Genomic DNA, 19,526 nt, shown 5'->3' with positions numbered 1-19,526 from the left:
TCTATAGGCATAGTCTTCTGAATTTTCTACCTTCTTGACCCTTATCTGCATCCAGAAATTAGACAATTAGTTGAATATCTATTTACTGAAGACACTACATCCAATGATCAAGTTATGTAAAGGTCAACACACCAAGTTTTCCAAATTTATCAACTTTGAAAACATTTGCTTTTGAACACCCAAATGCAATTTGTTAAAATTATCAATTTATCAAAAATTTGTTTCTATCATTATTTATGAAATTTATAGTAATTGTGTTGCATGAAAATTTTAATAATTTTGTGGATTCTCATCTTTTTTAAGGCTTCAATTAGTTTCAGTTTGATGTATTTCAATAAAACTCTGTTGAATGTCACTTTTGTATGTGATATTTATTTCAGAACACAGATGCCTATGACAAATTGATTATTCTCATTTAATCTAGCTGATAAATAGATCTATGAGTTAAAAACAGCACTTTCTAACTCATTCTATGAGGCCAGACTTACTCTTATACTAAAGCCAGAAAAAATTAACAAGGAAAGGAAAATATAGATCACTACCCCTAATGCAAAATTACTCAGCAAAATACTAACAAACAACAAACTCTATCCAACAACATAAAAAAGGAATTATATACTGTGACCAAGTGGATTTATCCTAGGAGTATATCTTGGCTTACCATTCAAAAATCAAGTTTACACAATAATACACCATAGCATATCAATAGACTAGAAAACAAAAGCACATGATTATCACAGTAGAGACACAAAAGTAATTTGGCAAAATCTGACTTTTCCTCATAAAAACAATCAATAAACTAGGAATAAAGGGTATTTGTCAACATAGTGAAGGGCACACGTACAATAAAGCCCAGAGCCAGCATCATACTTAGTATTAAAAGATTGTATGCTTTCTCTCTAAAATCAAGAACAGTACCAGGATGTCCGTTCTTGCTACTTCATTCCACATTGTATTGGAGGTTCCACCAGGGCAATTAGACAAGAAAAAGAAAGGATGGCTGTATTTAAAAGGAAGAAGTAGCCCTAGCTGGTGTAGCTCAATGGTGTAGCATGGGCCTGTGAACCAAAGCATTGCGGGTTGGATTTCCAGTCAGGGCACATACATGGGTTGCAGGCCATGTCCCCAGCAGAAGGTGTGCAAGAGGCAATCACACAGTGATGTTTCCTTCCCTTCTTTCTCCCTTCCTTCCCCTTTCTCTAAAAATAAATAAATCTTTAAAAATAAAGACTTACAGAAATGAAAAAATAAAATAAAAGGAGAAGTAAACCCTGGCTATTGTGGCTCAGTAGAGTGCTGGCCTGTGAACCAAAGGGTCGCCGGTTCGATTCCCAGTCAGGGCACATGCCTGAGTTTGGGCCAGGTCCCCAGTTGAGGGAACGCAAGAGGCAACCACACATTGATGTTTCTCTCTCTTTTTCTCTAAAAAATAAATAAAACCTTTAGAAAATTAAAATAAAATGAAGAAGTAAAACTGTCTATTTGTAGATGACATGCTCTTGTGTATAGAAAATCCTAAGGAATTTACCAGGGGGAAAAAAAACTATTAAAACTAACCAATTAATTCATCAAGGTTACAAGATATAAGATCAATTTCCAAAAATTAATTTTATATAAAAACCAACTATTTACATGCAGCAAGGAACAATCTAAAAAAGAAGTCAATAAAATTCTATTTACAGTAATTGCAACAAGGATGAAATGCTGAGGAATAAATTTAACAAAAAAAATACAAGATTTAGGAGAGCCCTCTGGCCTGGCTGCCAGGATGAAGGTGCTCTGGTGAACTTGAGCCGCTTGGTTTGGTGGAGGGCAGTGAAGGGCAGTCACAGGCTGCCAGATCATGCTGAATGCAGCATGCAGTGGGAACCCCTCAAAGCTGCATAGGACACGCGTGCTACCATCCACGGTAGCCCACAGGTGCCTGCACGTGTGGGGTATTGGGGCAAGTAGGCTGACAAGAGCTAGAAGGTCAGGGAATTGCCCATGTCTCGTACCTGGAGCTGCTAGAGTTCTTTGAGTGCCCACTCTCCAAGAAACCACTCAGATTGACAAATCAATTGATTAAATAATGTTGTGGGAGGCTTGTTTCTTCTTGCATATGCAGTAAAGAATTACAGATCTGCAAGCCTGTTAGGATGTAAGTAAAGTTTATTAGTGATACCTTCTCATGGAAGAGAATGACCTAGCCGAGGTGGGTGAGAAAGCATAGGCGCTATAATTTGTCGGGTGGGGTAAGGGAATTACACATGGATTTGGTGGGAGAAAGTCGAGCATTATCTCCTAAGGGAGGGCGTGACCACCTAAGCCTAAGCATGGGTGGAGTTCTGTTAACTCAGATTTTTATCTTGCTCCAGACTGCCTCTTGTACCCTGTTAAAAACAGACACAAGTAGATAATCAAAGTTATTTATGAGCTTTTTCTGCAAGTATTAAGGACCCCCTTCCACCCCTCCTCCTTCTCCTAAACTTCTACCTAACAATGAGAGTCGAGAACAGCATAATATGATACCCCAGGCATCTAGGATGACACAACAAAATATGAAGGAAGAAAATATGGAGCAGCACTAAACCATAACAACAAACAACAAACAAACAACAACAAACAACTAAATTTTTTAACACCATCTACCTTTTTTAAAGTCAGGATGTCAGGTAATAAGTGGGGGAGAAGGATGTTTCTGTCCCTTCCTACCTTGACTGTCCTTATTCCATTGGTCTCTTTAGCAGGACTGTTCTACTCAGCCTCTGTGGGAGAAAACTTACCACAGGGCTGCACTAGCACAGCCAGACTGTGCTTTTACAGTCTGCTCTAGCTTATTACCATAACAATGTATGTGTTTGCCCACCTTTGGACTTGGGTAGGTATTAAATTCTTCAGGCAGAGTTAATGCAACCAGAGCCAAGATAGTGTATATATTAATTGTCGACTACATGGAAATACTGGAAAATTAATTGGGGAACTCAAGAATTAAAGATTTTAGTTTCAGTCATACTTGATAGGCTAAGTGATTAATGCATGTAGAAAGATGTTATTCCAGGAACTGATATTTATGACCAGTGATTCTAGGAGTTCAACAAGCAATTCAACCTTTGTGCTGCAGGGGGTCTGTGAGCAATGGAGTTGGTATTTGAGCCATTGTATTTCAGGGAGGGAATACCTAGTGATGCAGATAAACAGATATCACCAGCAAGACTACAACTCTTATCCAATTAAACTTTTTTCCAAACCCCTTACCTACCCTTTCTTCTCCTTATAAAAAGGTTGGCTTGAGATGAAATGTTAAGACAGTTTTTTAGGGTACATACCCGCCATCTTCTTAGATCACCAGCATCTAAATAAAGCACCTATAAAGATTGAATTCTTGTCTCTACTTATTGGTTCTGGTAGTGACAGGCAGCACAAATGCCGCCTTTTCCAGTTTCACCAATTAATTTTCAGGAAAAAAAATGTGTAACCTTGCTTCTGTCAGAGGCTTGGGACTATGGGAGACTTAAACTGCAAAAGCTCCTTTTACTGTACTTTGGTTTTGCCCTTGTTTTTTGTTGTTGTTGTTGTTGTTGTTGTTGTTTTTTGAAGGCTCTCCTGATAACTGTTGTATCAGGAGAAACATTTCAACAAAGTTTCTTGTAAGAAATGGACAACCTCAACCATCATCTTATGATTTTATTTCTTATCCCTTTTACCTACAAGTTACAATTTGAAATTTCATGTTTCTTTTATATTCCAAGTCCTTGGTAAAGTCATATATATAACTGAAATAATTCCAAATGAGCTATGTTGGAGTATGTGTAGAGAAATACATTTGAACTAGAGTGACATAAAACTGTAATAAAATGGAAATGTCATGCACTTGGAAAAAAGATATAAGATTTATGTACTAAAAACTATTCAACATTATTGAGAGAAATTTTTAAATGCCTAAATAAATGTAAAGATATCACATGTTCATGGATTAAAAGACTAATACTGTTAAGATGAAAATGCCCCCCAAACTGATTTACAAATTCAACATGATTCCTATCAAAATCTGCCCTGGCTGGCGTAGCTCAGTGGATTGAGTGCGGGCTGCAAACCAAGGTGTCACGGGTTCGATTCCCAGTCAGGGCACATGCCTGAGTTGCAGGCCATGACCCCCAGCAACTGCACATTGATGTTTCTCTCTCTCCCTCCCTTCCCTCTCTAAAAATAAATAAATAAAATCTTTTAAAAATCTTGGCTGCTTTTCTTTTTCTCAAAAATTACCAAATCATTCCAAAATGCATATGGAAGTTTCAGGGACCAAGAATTACCAAAATAATCTTAAAAAAGAAGAACAAAGTTGGAAAACTCATACTTTCCCATTTTAAATCTACAAAGTGATCAAGACTGTATGGTACTGAAATAAGGTTATATATATATATATATATATATATATATATATATATATATACCATATATAATTATATTCCTATATGGAATATAATTAAGAGTTCAGAAATAAACCCTTACATTTATGGTCAATTGATTTTTTTGACAAGGATGGCAAGAAAATTAAATGAGAAAAGTCTTTTTGACAAATGATGCTAGGACTAGATATCCACATGTAAATGAACAGGGTTACACCCCTACCTCATACCACATATAAGAATTAACTCAAATGTATCATAGATCTAAATGTAAGAGCTGAAACTATGAAACTCTCATAAGAAAACATAGCAGTAAATCTTGACCTTGAATTAGACAGTGGTTTCTTAGATATGATGTCAAAAGCACAAGCAACAAAAATTAGATAAACTTCATCAAAATGAAAACTTTTCATTATTCAAAGCACATAATCAAGAAAGTTAAAAGACAATCCATAAAATGGGAGAAACTATAGGGGTCTAGCACAAATAATGCTCCCTTTTTATTACAAAATCATAAGCATGTAATTCTGTAACATAACAATATCACACTCAAGCACACCATAAGACACTTTAGGTGAAATGTTCAAGTGAAACTACAAATTGTTACACCATACTTTTACCCTACCAATCACACTCAAGCAGACATTACCTCTGCCAGACTCTGTATTTGCAAATCACATATTTCATAAGGAACATGTACCCAGAATATATAACTAATCTTTACTATTCAACAACAAAGAGACAAATAACCCAATTGTAAAATGTGGTAAATATTTGTATAGTCATCTCTCCAAAGAAGATGTATAGCTGGTTTCTGTTTTGGCAAGAACTAGGAGGCCTACCTGGTTATCAGTGTGAAGATCCAAGAAAATTTCCTTATGCTTCCAGCAGATGGACAGAAAGAGTAACTATTTTGAAATATGCCCAGACCTGTCTGTTGTCCATAGCAAGGCATGCCTTCAAGGGAAACTCTTTTACCAGATCCTAACCATCTTAAGTTTTACCAAAGCCTAAGTGACATGGAGAAAAAGAAATATGCAACTTCAGCGCCTTCTAGCCTTCCTGTCCACAGGCTAAGGTGGAAAGTGGGGAAGAGAAACTCAGACGCACTTGTGAACAACAAAAGCCAAGGACACAAGCTCATTAAAAGACTGGGACTTAATCATAGGATTATAGACTGCTTAGCCTCCCCCATACTTTGCCATCACATCAGTAGATCTCCTGTATAAAAAATGGGAATTATAGCTAATATAACTGCAAGTCTCAGATCCCATTTAAGGAGTCTCTAAAGAAATCCAAAAACAACAGGGAAATCAAAAACAAGGACACTAGAGGAAGTTTTAGTCTCTGATCCACAGCTGCAGCAAAGAATAAACACAGCCTAACTCCTAGCCAGATGAAAATAAAACCTCACACTAAAAGCCTATCTATCTCAGTTCCTTATATCAAATACACAATGTCCAGTTTCAACAAAAAATTACAAGGCATACTAAAAAGCAAAAAATACAGTTTGAAAAAACAAAGCAAGCATCAGAACCAGACTCAGATATGGCACAGATTTTGAAATTATCAGACTGCAAAGTTAAAATAACTATGATTATATGCTAAGGACTCTAACAGGAAAAGTGGTAGTGTGCAAGAACAAATTGGTGATGTAAGCAGAAAGAAAAAAGCCGAGAATCAAAAATAAGTACTAGAAATTTTAACTATTGTAATAGAAATAAACAATGTCTTTGACAGGACTAATCACTAGACTGGTCATGAATGAAGGAAGAATCAGTGAGCCTGCAGATATGTCCATGGAAACTTCCCAAACTGAAATAAAGAGAAAAAAGAAAAAAAAAGAATTGCCAAGAACTGTGGGACAATAAAAAAAAATACATGTAATGGGAATACCAGAAAAGAAGAAGAAAGAAAGGGAGAAAGAAAGAAAGAAAGAAAGAAAGAGAGAGAGAGAGGGAGGGAGGGAGGGAGGGAGGGAGGGAGGGAGGGAGGGAGGGAGGGAGGGAGGGAGGGAGGGAGGGAGGAAGGAAAGGAAGGAAGGAAGGAAGGAAGGAAGGAAGGAAGGAAGAAAGAAAGAAAGAAAGGAAGGAAGGAAGGAAGAAAGAAAGGAAGAAAGAAGAAGGAAGGAAGGAAGGAAGGAAGGAAGGAAGGAAGGAAGGAAGGAAGGAAGGAAGGAAGGAAGAGAGGAAATGTTTAAAATAATAATAATGGCTGAGAATTTTCTGAAAGTAATGTCAGACAACAGACCACACATACAGAGAGCCCAGAGAACACCAACCAGGTTAAACACTGAGAAAAAAAAATATGTAGCTACATATAGAAAACTGAAGAATATCCAAGCTTCAGAAAATATTGAAGCCACAGAAAATCAAAGACAAAGAGAAAATCTTAAAAGAAGCCAGAGAAGATATACAAATGGCCAACAGTACATGAAAAGATACTGAATATCATGAGTCATTAAAAAATGCAAATCTAAATCAAAGAATCCTACTTCATAGCCAAGGATGATTATAATAAAAAAAACTGAAAAGTCAAGATTTCAGTGTAGGTAAACATGGTATTCAAAACCTCTCACAACCACATCAAAATAACAACTAAACTACAGAACAACCATCATTCAGAATAACCTGGAATCTAGCTGAACAGTAGGTTCTTCTTTATATCCTTAGTTATAAAGATATAAAGAAGTTCTAAATATATAAAGAAGAAACTACACTGAGACTGGTAGAAGGGGCAGAGACATGGAAGGGGCTGGTCCCCCACTCACATATGGGGTTAAAAATCAAGAGGAATATTTCAGCTGTGGAAGTCAGCCCTGAGAAGCCAGGAATTCCAGCCCCATACTCCCCCAGCCCAAATTTTCAGTGTCAGGAAGAGAAGTCCCTATAACCTCTGGCTGTAAAAACCAGCAAAGAATGCAGCTGAGTGAGATGGAGGGCTCCTGGACTTCCTCTGAAAGAACCCTCACACTGACTCAGGCTCATTTGCTCTGAGCTCCAGCACTGGTGCAGCAGCTCAAAAGGCACCAGGGACATATGGGGAGGAACTAAATTGTCTGTCTTCAGGGCAAGGGCTGGAGTAACAACTTTTTCCAAGGCAGAGGAGCTGGTAGAGGCCATTGTTCCTTTGCAGAACCCTCCCTGCAACAAGCCAATAGGCAGGCACCATATCTGAGTACCCATCAATCGGGCTATCACTGTTCACCCCACACTGGTGATTCCCTAGGAACTGCACACCCACCCAACTTGTGAGCTCACCCAAGCTGTTTCCAGTGGCTTCTCCATACAAACTACCTCTCTTGCCTCATGCTTCAGATTTTCCTGAAGCATGAAATCTCTCAAACAACCAGAAGCTGACCTCTGTGTACCTCTTGCTAAGTGGTCCTAGGCCTGGCACAACTATCAGCCAGCCTCAATTCACAGCTTGGCCTCTTCCAAGTACCTCCAAACCCAGCAGAAGTAGCAGCCATGTAGCAAATTGCCTCTTAGCTTATACCAGGTGTCCTCAGACAGGGCATAGGCAGTGGCTGACCTTGGCCCACACCTTCCACTAGGCCCCAAAGCCTGAACACTGAGTGAACAGCTTCAGACCATGCCACATTACAACTCAACCATTTCCACAAGAAACACAGTCAAGGAATGGAGTTAGTGGACACCAAAGCCCCACCGAAGGGAGTCCTGCTCCATGGGTTGAGCCCCTGCACTGAAACTTCTCTACTGTAGTCACTGCTGGTCCTTGCAGACCATCATCCTTGCAGACAGTAGACCTGGGGGTTCAATACCTCCCAGTGATGTGCCAACAGCAATCAAGACTCAATTATAATGGGAGGGTGCACACAGACCACATGGTAGGTGGTGTACCTGGAGTACCTGGCTTGGTGCCTGGGGAGACTGTGGTCCTGGACCCTACAGGACACCTACTACAAAAGGCCACCCCACCAAGATAGGGAAACACAAAAGCTCTATGTAATGCATCTAATACATCCCTCTGGGACAGCCTCAAGTGTACCAGCATTCACATCATGGGGGTGCTGGAAGAAAAAGAGAGAGAACAAGGAATTTAAAACCTATTTCAAAGAGTAATGAAAAAAACTTCCCTAACCTGGAGAAGGAAATAGACATACAAGTCCAAGAAGCACAGAAAGTACCAAACAAGATGAACCCAAAAAGACCCACACAAAGATACATCATAATTAAAATGCAAATGGCTAAAGACAAAGAGAATCTTAAAAGCAGCAAGAGAAAAGCAGTTACTTGCCTAAAAAAGGGCTACCATAAGGCTTTCAGCTGATTTCTCAACAGAAGCTTTGCAAGCCAGAAGGGACTGGCAAGAAATATTCAGAGTGATGAAAAGCAAGGAGCTACAACCAAGAGTACTATAGCCAGCAAAGCTATGATATAAAATCAAAAGATAAATAAAGTGCTTCCCAGGCAAGGAAAGCTGAAGCAGTTCATCACCACCAAACCAGTATTACTAGAAATGTTAAAGGGTCTTTTTTAAGAAGAAGACAAAAAATATAAATAATAAAATGGCAATAAATGCATATCTACCAATAATTACTTTAAATGCAAATGGATTAAATGATCCAATCAAAAGACATACAGTGATAGAACAGATGACAAAACTAGACCATTAACTATGCTGTCTACAGAGACCCACTTCAGATCAAAAGACACACATAGACTAAAAGAAATATCTTTTTCCATAACAAGATATTCATGAAACTGAAAACAAACAAACAGAAAACTGGGGTAGCAAAAGTTATATCAGACAAAATAGACTTTAGAACAAAGACTATAACAAGAGACAAAAGTTCCCAGCAACTCTACTTCTGAGTTTTTATCCGAAGAAACCCAAAACACTAAGTCAAAAAGACATATACAGCCATATGTCTATTACAGCATTATTTACAAAATCCAAGATATGGAAGCAACCTAAGTGTCCATCAGTAGATGACTGGATAAACAAGATGTGCATAAATACAATGTAATATGACTCAGCCACAAAGAAGGATGAAATCTTGCCATCTGCAACAACATGAATGGACCTACAGGATATTAGGCTAAATGGAATAAGTCAGACAGAGACAAATGCTAAATGATTTTACTTATATGTGGAATCTCAAAAACAAAATAAACAAACAAGCAGAACATACACACACCCACCAATGCAGAAAATATTTTGACAGTTGCTGGTGGGTGGAGTGGGGGGTTAAAAAATAAAGAGATTTAAAAATATGAAGTGGTTGTTGCAGAATAGTCACATAAATGTAAAATACAGCATAAGGAATATAGTCAAAAACATAGTAATAATTATACATAATGTCATATGGGTACTAGATTTATCAGGGTGATCACTTCATAAATTATATAAATGTCTAATCATGGGGGCTGTACACCTGAAACTAATTTCTTATTGTACATAACCTGTTAATTTAAACATTAAAAATAAATAAATAAGTGAATAATTACAAATGTTGGTGAGTATGTGGGAGAAATTAGAGCCCTCATATGCTCCTGGTGGAAATGTAAAATGGTGCAGCTAATGTAGAAAAAAAAAGGAATGCCTACCTTTTGCGACAGCATGGATGGAACTGGAGACTATTATACTAAGTGAAATAAGCCAGTCGGTGAAAGACAAATACCATATGATCTTACTTACAAGAGGAATCTAATTAACAAAATAAACTAAGGAGCTAAATAAAACCAGAAGCATAGAGTCATGGAGCACCGACAACAGTAAAAGGGGAAGAGGGAGGTGGGGGCTGTTTGAAAGAGCATGAAGGGATTAGTCAAAGAGCATGTGTGAAGGACCCATGGACATGGACAAAGATGTGGAAATTGACTATGGAAGTGAAGGGTGAGCTGGAGAGGGTTGAAGGGGAAAAAATTGGGACAACTATAACAGCATAAGCAATAATAAAAATATATACACACATATAAAAAAGGAAATTTGGCAGCATCTCCTCAAATATTTCCTCAAAAAGTTAAATACAGAGTTACAATATGTACCTTGCTGGCAATTCCACTCCTAGATATATACCCAAGAGAATGGAAAACATATGCCCACACAGAAACTTATATGCAAATATTCACAGCAGCTTATATTCATAATGGACAAAAAATGATTTTAAAAAATCCAAATGTCTCTCTGATGAATGAATAAACAAAATGTGATATAGCCATACGATGGAATATTATTCACTACTAAAAAGGAATAAGGTACTGATATATGCTATAACATAGATGAACCTCAAAAACATGCTAAGTGAAAAACGCCAGATGCAAAACACATATGGCATGATTCTATTTACATGAAATGCCCAAAGTAGGCAAATCCATGAAGACAATAGATTACTGGTTGCATGAAGCTGAAAGAAGGAGGGAGTGGGGAGTAACTGCTCCTGGGTATGAAGTTTATGAGCAAAGAAGATACTCTGAAATTTGATTGTGGAAATGGATATACAACTTTGTGAATGTACTAAAAACCACTGTAAATTTGATGTAGTCCCATTTGTTCCTTTGTTTCCCTTGCCCTAAGAGTTATATTGGCAAAGATATTGCTATGCTAGATGTCTGAGATTTTACTGCCTATGTTTTCTTCTAGGATTTTTATGGTTTCATGACTTACATTTAAGTCTTTTATCCATTTTGAGTTTATTTTTGTGAATGGGGTAAGTTGGTGGTCTAGTTTCATTTTTTTTTTGTATGCACTAGTCCAATTTCCCCAGTACCATTTACCGAAGAAATTACTTTTACTCCATTGTAGGCTTTTGTCTCCTTTGTCAAATATTAATTAACCATAAAAGTGAGGGTCTATTTTTGGGCTTCCTGTTCTATTCCATTGATCTATATGCCTGTTCTTATGCCAGTACCAGGCTGTTTTGATTACAATGGCTTTGTAGTACAGTTTGATGTCCACTATTGTGATTCTTCCAACTTTTTTCTTCTTTCTCAAGATTGCTGAGGCTATTCAGGATTCTGTTTGTTGTTGTTGTTCCATATAATTTTTGGAATTTTTCCTATACCTGTCAAATATGCCATTGGTATTTTAATAGGAATTGCATTGAATCTATATTGCATTGAATCTATATAACAATCTAAATTGTTAAACCATCAGAAAAATAGAAAGGGGATCCACTGTACTGGAGAACATATTTGCCAATGATACATCTGATAAGGGTTAATATCCAAAATACATAAATAACTTATACAACTCAACACCAGGAAGACAAACAATCCAATTAAGAAATGGGCAAAGGACCTGAACAGACACTTTCCCAAAAAGGACATACAAATGGCCAATAGATAAAAAAAAAAGTTCAATGTCACTGATCATCACAGAGATGCAAAATAAAACTACAATTAGGTATCACTTCACACTGGCCAGAATGGCTACCATCAATAAATCAACAAACAACAAGTGCTGGTGAGGATATGGAAAAAGAGAATCTTAGTGCACTGCTGGTGGGAATGCAGACTGGTGCAGCCATTGTGGAAAACTCTATGAAGTTTTCTCAAAAAAATTAAAATAGAACTGCCATTTGACTCAGTGATCCCACTTCTGGAAATATATCCAAAGAATCCCAAGGCACCAATCAGAAAGAATATATGATCCCTATGTTCATAACAGTGTTATTTACAATACTCAAAATCTAGAAATAGCCCAAGTGCTCACTGGTAGATGAGTGGATAAAAAAGCTGTGGTACATTTACACGATGGAATACTACACAGCTGTGAAAAAGAAGAACTCTTACTCTTTGCAATGACATGGATGGATCTGGAGATTATTATGCTAAGTGAAATAAAGCAGTCAGAGAAAGACAAATAACATATGATGTCACTCATATGTGGAGTCTAATGAACAAAATAAACTGACAAACAAAATATGACAAGAAGCATGGATACATGGAACAGACTGACAGATCTCAGAGGGAAAGTGGTTGGAGGGCAGACTGGAACTGATTAGCCAAAGAACATATATGCATATATACATAGCCCATGGACACAACAACAGTGTGGTAAAGGCCAAGGGAAGGTGAGGCCTGGGTGGAGGGGGGCAAAATGAGGGATATTTTTAATAGTGTCAGCAATAAAAAAAAGTAAACCAGTCTAAATTATATAATTTTAAAGGATGGACTTTATGGTGTCTAAATTGTATCTCAATAAAACTGTTGCTTAGAGAAATAAAAAATAAATTCAAAGTGACTATACATATACAAGTAGTAACAACTACATAAGGATAAGAGTAAGTAGAACTCTTCCTAAAGTAGTCTCCCTATTGTGATACAAAAGGAACTGGCAGAAATTCTGTAAATGTTTCTTAGATGTTACTAAGGCAAGGGGCCCATTTATCGGTCTTCATGACATCTAAGAACAATTATCTTGAACTAATGAGTTTATACTAGAATTTATATAATTAATTCTATCACTTATTGCAATAACTATTAAAAGCATTTACCAACCAACATGAAAATACAGTATGGCCATATTTTGGTCTCTACCTATATATCTATTAAAATTATAAATGAAAAAACTGATAAAGAATGGCAAATTTTTGGATTGAAAATACTTTGGAAAAGAAAAATCCTCCTCCCCAATGGCTATTTATAAAATATTTGACATTTGAGTCATTGCACAACACTGGTGGAGCAAAATACACAAGAAATTCTCATTCCCAAAAGTCATAGATTCAAAGCAAGGAAAAACTTAGAATACCCTGAACTTTGGCCAACCATGGCAAAATAACTTCACTGAAACAGCTGCAACTAAATTAAAAGTAAAACTAAGCTAAACTAAACTTCAAATTAGTCAACTGATACTTTGTAGAAATCTCCACAAGTAGTTAGAATCCATTCAACCATGCAAACTCTTGTAAACTTTACACATAATTAAAGGAAACAAAATTTTGGTAAATTGACAGAATTGGTAGATTTCAACAAATTGATCATTGTGAACAGAAATCCAGAGAACTGGCTTTCCTTACTTCCCACCTCAGAGCATGGGAGTCCTTGGTCTTCACATTTAGCCCTTCCATCTGTTCTAGGTCCCAGCCATCCCCTTCTGCTTTCTCTGGCCCTTGCTCTGTGTGAGACAATCTGGCATGTCCTTTTTCTCTCCTAGAGCCTGTAAAAGAACGGAAGTCCTTCAGAGCCTGGAAAACATACTAGTTCTTGGAAGATCCCAACTCAAACAGTGCTGGACTCTGGCCATTTCTTAATAGTCCTGCTCACTCTCTCCAGGGCTGGGCTGTACTGAAGAGTTCTAATGACATATGGCTTATTGCAAGCATTTTAAAGAGGGACCAAGGCTTGGAGCAGTCTGAAACAAAGCACTGATGCTTCCAGTGCTGCCTCCTGCACTAAGGAGGCACAAACGAAACACAGAGCCAGCGAGAATCCTCAGCCTCCCATCCTGTCGTTCAGGATCACTGTTCACAAGGCAGGCCTTTGGGGTCACCTTTCCTTTCCCATGTGCTCCGTCCCTGCATTGATCTGATCTTCCCTGCCCCTAGTTAATTCGCATTGTGGACCCATCTCCCAGTCCTTCCTGTTCTAAAACCTTTATTTCATGGTGAAAAAGCCTTAAACTCTCAGTCCCTTTATATACCTCCATGCCTTCACTTCTGCCTCAGTGTTGTCATGAAATGACTTCCCCTCTTTTTCTCAATTAATTTAGTGTAGCTGTACCTATATTATTTGTTCTTTTACCAGCACTCTCAAATCCATGGTCCTCTAAGCCAATGGGCCCACCAGCCATCATTTCTCTCAATAGTGTCTCCACTTTTTTAATACTTTCCTCAAGATCCCTAACATCTCTTCCATCTGCCCATTTTTCACAAAATCCCAACTCCTCCTCAGAGAGAGGGAATCACCAGACATGGAGGCACCAAATTCCTGCCCTGTCCACGTTCCTCCCACACTGCCCTCACACCCCACTCACACTTATCTGCATCCATGCTCATCTTCCCTTTTAGTCTTGAAGGAGGTAGTGCCTCTTTTCTGTTAAAGACCAATTCCTTCTTGTAAACCTGCTTAAGTCTTCAGTCGCTCCTCTCCTCTCTGGGACCCTGCTCCACTAGCCATTCCCTGTCCATTATCTCTGGTGTTAAACATGGTCCTGCTGCTTTCTTCCAAGAAATTCTCCCTCATCCCTTCCACTCCCCACTCCTCCTCCCAGCCTCTTATTACCTATCTTCTCTCTCTTTTCTTACTCCACTCAGTAGTGGTCCTTGATTCTGCTGTCTCACTAACATCCTTTCTTAATTCTGGAACAGCCCCTTCCTTCACGTCAGTCCCTCACTCAACAAATATTGACTGAACATCGCCTATGAGCAGTCCCTGCTTATATGTGCTATGTCAGTGAACAAGCTAATCTTACTGTTTACTGGAGTACATAGACATTTAATCAAATACACATCAGAAACTCGCAACTGTGATAATTGCCATAAAGGAGAAGTACCAGGTACTATGAGAACCCATCACATGGGGATTTGACCTAGTCAAAGAGGTCAGGGGAGGTGTCTGTGATGGAGTGGTGATTCAGCTGAGACCTGAAGGGTAAAGGAGAAGTCACTTAGCAGAATAAAGGACCAAAGCATGGCCTGAGAAAGAGGACTAGTTTATGCAATAGCATGTTTCACAATCAGTGTGAATGGGAGCAGCCATCGTCTTAAATAATCATGCCTTCTGCTCCCAAGATTGATCGGGATGGACACAGGTATCAACCCAGGCCATCTGGAGGCTTTCCTCAGGACTTCTGAATTTGTTGGTATTGTTATAAGGCTTATCTAACCATTTTTAATTAATACATACATAATATTGGTTCTAAAAGTAATTTAAAACATCAGGAGGAAGAAAAGACAAATCTTTCAAACAGAGGTATTCCAAGTAATATAGTGCATATTATGTTATAAAACATATTATACACTCTCCCTCCAGGAGCTTGAGCTTAGTTTAGCCTCCTCCTACCTGAGCATCTGACTTAGTGACTTAATTCCAAAGAGCAGAATATGGAAAGAGTAAAAATGTAGCTTTACAGTGGAAAGAACTGGCAGACACAACATTAACCAAGTGATTAAAGTTAACATCACCATGACAATTTATGTTGATATCATGTACCTCATGATATGATGTGATGAGAAGGGCACTTCACCTCTGTGGCACTCTTGCTTCCTAGTCTAAGGGACATTCCACAAATGCATGGCCAGTATTCTTCAAAACTGTCAAAGTCATGAAAAAAAACAAGGAAAGGTAGAGAAATTATCACAGACTAGAAGAGACTAACTAAACATGACTGAATGCAATGTGGTACCCTGGATTGAATTCTGGGATAAAAAAAAAAAAAGGGCACTAGTGAAAAAACTGGAGGACTTAGAACAAAGTGTACTTAATAGTAATGTACTAAAGTTAACCTCTTATTTTTGACAGATGTACCATAATTATTTAAGATGTTATCATTAGAGTAAACTAGGTGAAGGATATATGGGAATCCCCGTATCACCTTTGCAACTTTTCGATAAATCTAAAATTACTGCAAAGTAAAAATGTAAAACATGAGTAGGAGAGAATGAAGCAAAATAAAATAAAATGAAAAACAGAAACTAGAGATACAGAGAAAGTCTTGACAGTATTTGAGTTTCTAGTTCCATTTAACAACCATCTCCCACATTTGGTAATCTAGACGAGTGATTTTCAATCTTTTTCATCTCATGGCACACATAAACTACTTACTTAAATTCTGTGGCATGCCCAAAAACATATATTTTTCCTGATCTGACAAAAATATGTATAATTTTGATTCATTCACACCAGACAGCCATTGCTTTGTTGGCTAGTGTCATTTTTTTTTTTAATTTGACAGTCTAAGAGAAAAGAGGTCAATGCCCCTGACTGAGTAGTCAGGTATCGCATGTTTTAAAATTTTCTGCATCATGCATTGAAAATTGCTAAGCTGCTGATCTAGACCAACAAAATCTACTCTTCTCTTGCAAATTAATTCAACTAGGTCTCTTTTATACACTGTCACTATTGTTTTACCATTGTCTTCTTCTTATCTCACTGTGGCCTGGTTTCTTTCTTTTTCTTTCTTTTCTTCCTTCCTTCCTTCCTTTCTTTCTTTCTTTCTTTCTTTCTTTCTTTCTTTCTTTCTTTCTTTCTTTCTTTCTCTCTCTCTTCTTCTTCCTCTTCCTCTGCCTTTTCCTCTTCTTCTCTCAGCAAATTTCACTTCTACAATACAGTATTATCAACTATAGTTACCAGGTTATACATTACATCCTCAAACATTATTTATCCTATAACTGAAAGTTTGTCCTGCCCCCACCATTTGTGAAACCAATCCCTCCTCATTTTCTCCATTTTCCTGACCCTGGCAACTACCATTCTATTCTCTGTTTCTATGAGCTTGACTCTTCTTCTTCTTTTTTTTTTTAAGATTTCACATGTAAGTGATACTGTACAGTATTTGTCTTTCTCTACTTGGCTTACTTCACTTAGCACAATGCCCACCAGATTTATCCATGTTGTCACAAATGGTGGGTTTCCATCTTTTTGAAGGCTGAATAATATTCCTATATACATATATATGTATACATGACACATTTTATTTATCCATTCATCTTTCAACAAATGCAGGTTGTTTCCATGCCTTGGCTTTTTTGAATAATGATGCAATGAGCATGGGGTGCAGATTATCTCTTCAAGATAGTGATTTCTTTTTTTTTTTATTGGATATATACCTATACCTAGAAGTAGGAATGGTAGATCAAATGGTAGTTCTATTTTTAATTTCTTGAGTAATCTCCATATTGTTTTTCATAGTGGCTATAGCAGTTTACATTTCCAACAGCAATGTACAAGGGTTCACTGTTTCTCTACATCTTCACCAGCACTCATCTCATGTTTTTTTAATATATAATATACATCCTAACAGGTACAGTGATAACTCATTGTGGTTTTGATTTGTATTTCTCTGATGATTAGTGATGGTGAACATCTTTTCATGTGCCTGTTGGCCATTTATATATCTTTGGAAAACTATGTACTAAAGTCCTTTGCCCATTTTTTTCATTGGGTTATTTGTTGTTGTCGTTGCTGCTATTGAGTTATATGAGTCCCTTGTATATCTTGAATATTAACATCTTATAAGATATGTGATTTGCAAATATTTTCTCCCATTCCATAGCTTCTCCTTTTTTATTTTTTTACTTTTTTGCTGTACAGGAACTTTTTAGTTTGGTATAGTCCCATTTGTCTATTTTTGCTTTTGTTTCCTTTGCTTTTTGTGTCAAATGCAAAAAAAAAAAAAGATTGCTAAGACCAATATCCAGGAGCTTATCCCCTACACTGAAGTTCTTCCAGTTTTAGTTTCAGGTCTTATGTTCAAGTCTTTAGTCTATTTTGAGTTGATTTTTTGTGTAAGGCATAAGATAGTCCAGTTTCAGTCTTTGCATGTGGATATCCAGTTTTCCCAACACCGTTTATTAAAAAAAAACTATTATTGCCTCATTGTATATTCTTAGCTCCTTTGTTTAATATTAACTAATATGCACAGGTTATTTCTGGACTCTCTATTCTGTTCCATTGTGTCTGTTTTTATGCCATTACCACACTGTTCTATTACTTTGAAATATAGCTTGAAATTAGGAATGTGATTCCTCCGGCTTTATTCTTTTCCTCCTCTCTTTTGATCCCCAAGATCATCAGTTATATCCTTTCCCAAATCTGATGGTGACCTGTCAGACCTCATCCTACTGAGGTGTTTTTTACTCTTTTGGCAACTCTCATTCTAGTGGCTATTTCTTTCCATGGCTACTGTGATAACACATTGGAATTCACTCTCTTCTTCAGTTTTTACCTTGTTGGCTGCTTCTTCCCAACCTCCTTCAAAGTTCTTCTTTTGTTACTACCCCTGAAAGGCTACCAGACCCTCTTCTTACTGCATATTCTCCATAAGTGACCACATCCATTCTCATGGCTCCACTTAACCACTTATCAGTTACCTTGATGACTCCAGAATATCTATCCCTAGCTCAACTATCTTTTCTGCTTCCCAAATTTTATACCTAGTCACTTACTAGACATCTTCATTTGGATATGTCACATAGATCTTAAATTTATCATGTCCAAAAACAAATTCATTATCTTCTTTCTCTCCTTGAAAATTGTTCCTCCTTTGTTTCCCCAACTTCATGAGTAACATCACTAATATATGACCTAGGAACGTGGAAGACATCTTAGAATCCTCTTATGCCACCACTCCTCACTTCTAGTCAGCCACCAAGTATTGTAGTTTTCTCTATCACACCTCTTTCCTAACCCTATTAACACTTAGTGTAGATCCTCAATATAAGCTGAGCAACTGAAACTGACTCCTATCTGAATTCCTTTGGTCTTCAATATTACAGTTAAAATGATGTCAGTATCACATAGCCTGATCATTGTGCTTCACTTGTTAAATAAATCTTTCAATGGTTCCTCAGAGCCTGGTCCTCTGAGGCCCAGTATATATATTATATACATATATATATTATAATATATATGTATATGCTTGACATATAATATTCTCTATGATTTGGCCTTATTTACCTTTCCTGCTCCCTCCTTTCACACCAGCCCATATGTCCTACACTCCAGATAAGTCAGTCTACTCAGGATCACCACCACTATCACCTATGTATACACCAGCCTTTATGGTCAGAAGCTATTTTCCTTCATGCCCTTGATTTTGAATATGATGCTGTTTATCCTGCCTAAAAGTCTTTTCTCTACTTTCTCCCTCTGCCACTCTTCTACTCATCCTTCAAGATCAAGTTCCAGTGTCATCTTTGCAACACCATTTTCTAATGCCCCAACCCTGGACTGGCTTTGGAGTGAGTCTCCTCTATGCCCACAATCCCATGCTTTCCTAGATCATTACACTTCCCAGTGCTAATTTGCATATCTGTCTTCACAGCTTACTGTAAGCTCCTCAGTCATATCTTAACTATGTACTTTAAGTATAAAGCTGGCACACAGTGGACACCTACATGTGTTTTCAATAAATGAATAAAGCAAGAAAATGCATTTAGGTCAATTATATCTCAATAAAAGAAAAATTAAAAACATTTAGGTTTTTCCGTTTTAAAAATTCTCTGGC

The 19,526-nt window shown here is 37.4% G+C and overlaps 1 pseudogene; it reads left to right on the top strand.

Annotated features, from left to right (window-relative positions):
• The first annotated feature begins 1,499 nt into the window (after positions 1 to 1,499).
• Positions 1,500 to 4,125, top strand: LOC123819277 (annotated as a pseudogene).
• The last annotated feature ends 15,401 nt before the right edge of the window (positions 4,126 to 19,526 follow it).

Source organism: Phyllostomus hastatus, unplaced genomic scaffold, assembly GCF_019186645.2.
Source record: "Phyllostomus hastatus isolate PE091 unplaced genomic scaffold, TTU_PhHast_1.1 phas_contig_304, whole genome shotgun sequence".
Lineage (NCBI taxonomy): Eukaryota > Metazoa > Chordata > Mammalia > Chiroptera > Phyllostomidae > Phyllostomus > Phyllostomus hastatus.
The sequence above is the reverse complement of the archived record's forward strand: the minus strand, read 5'-3'. Positions and strand labels throughout refer to the sequence as shown.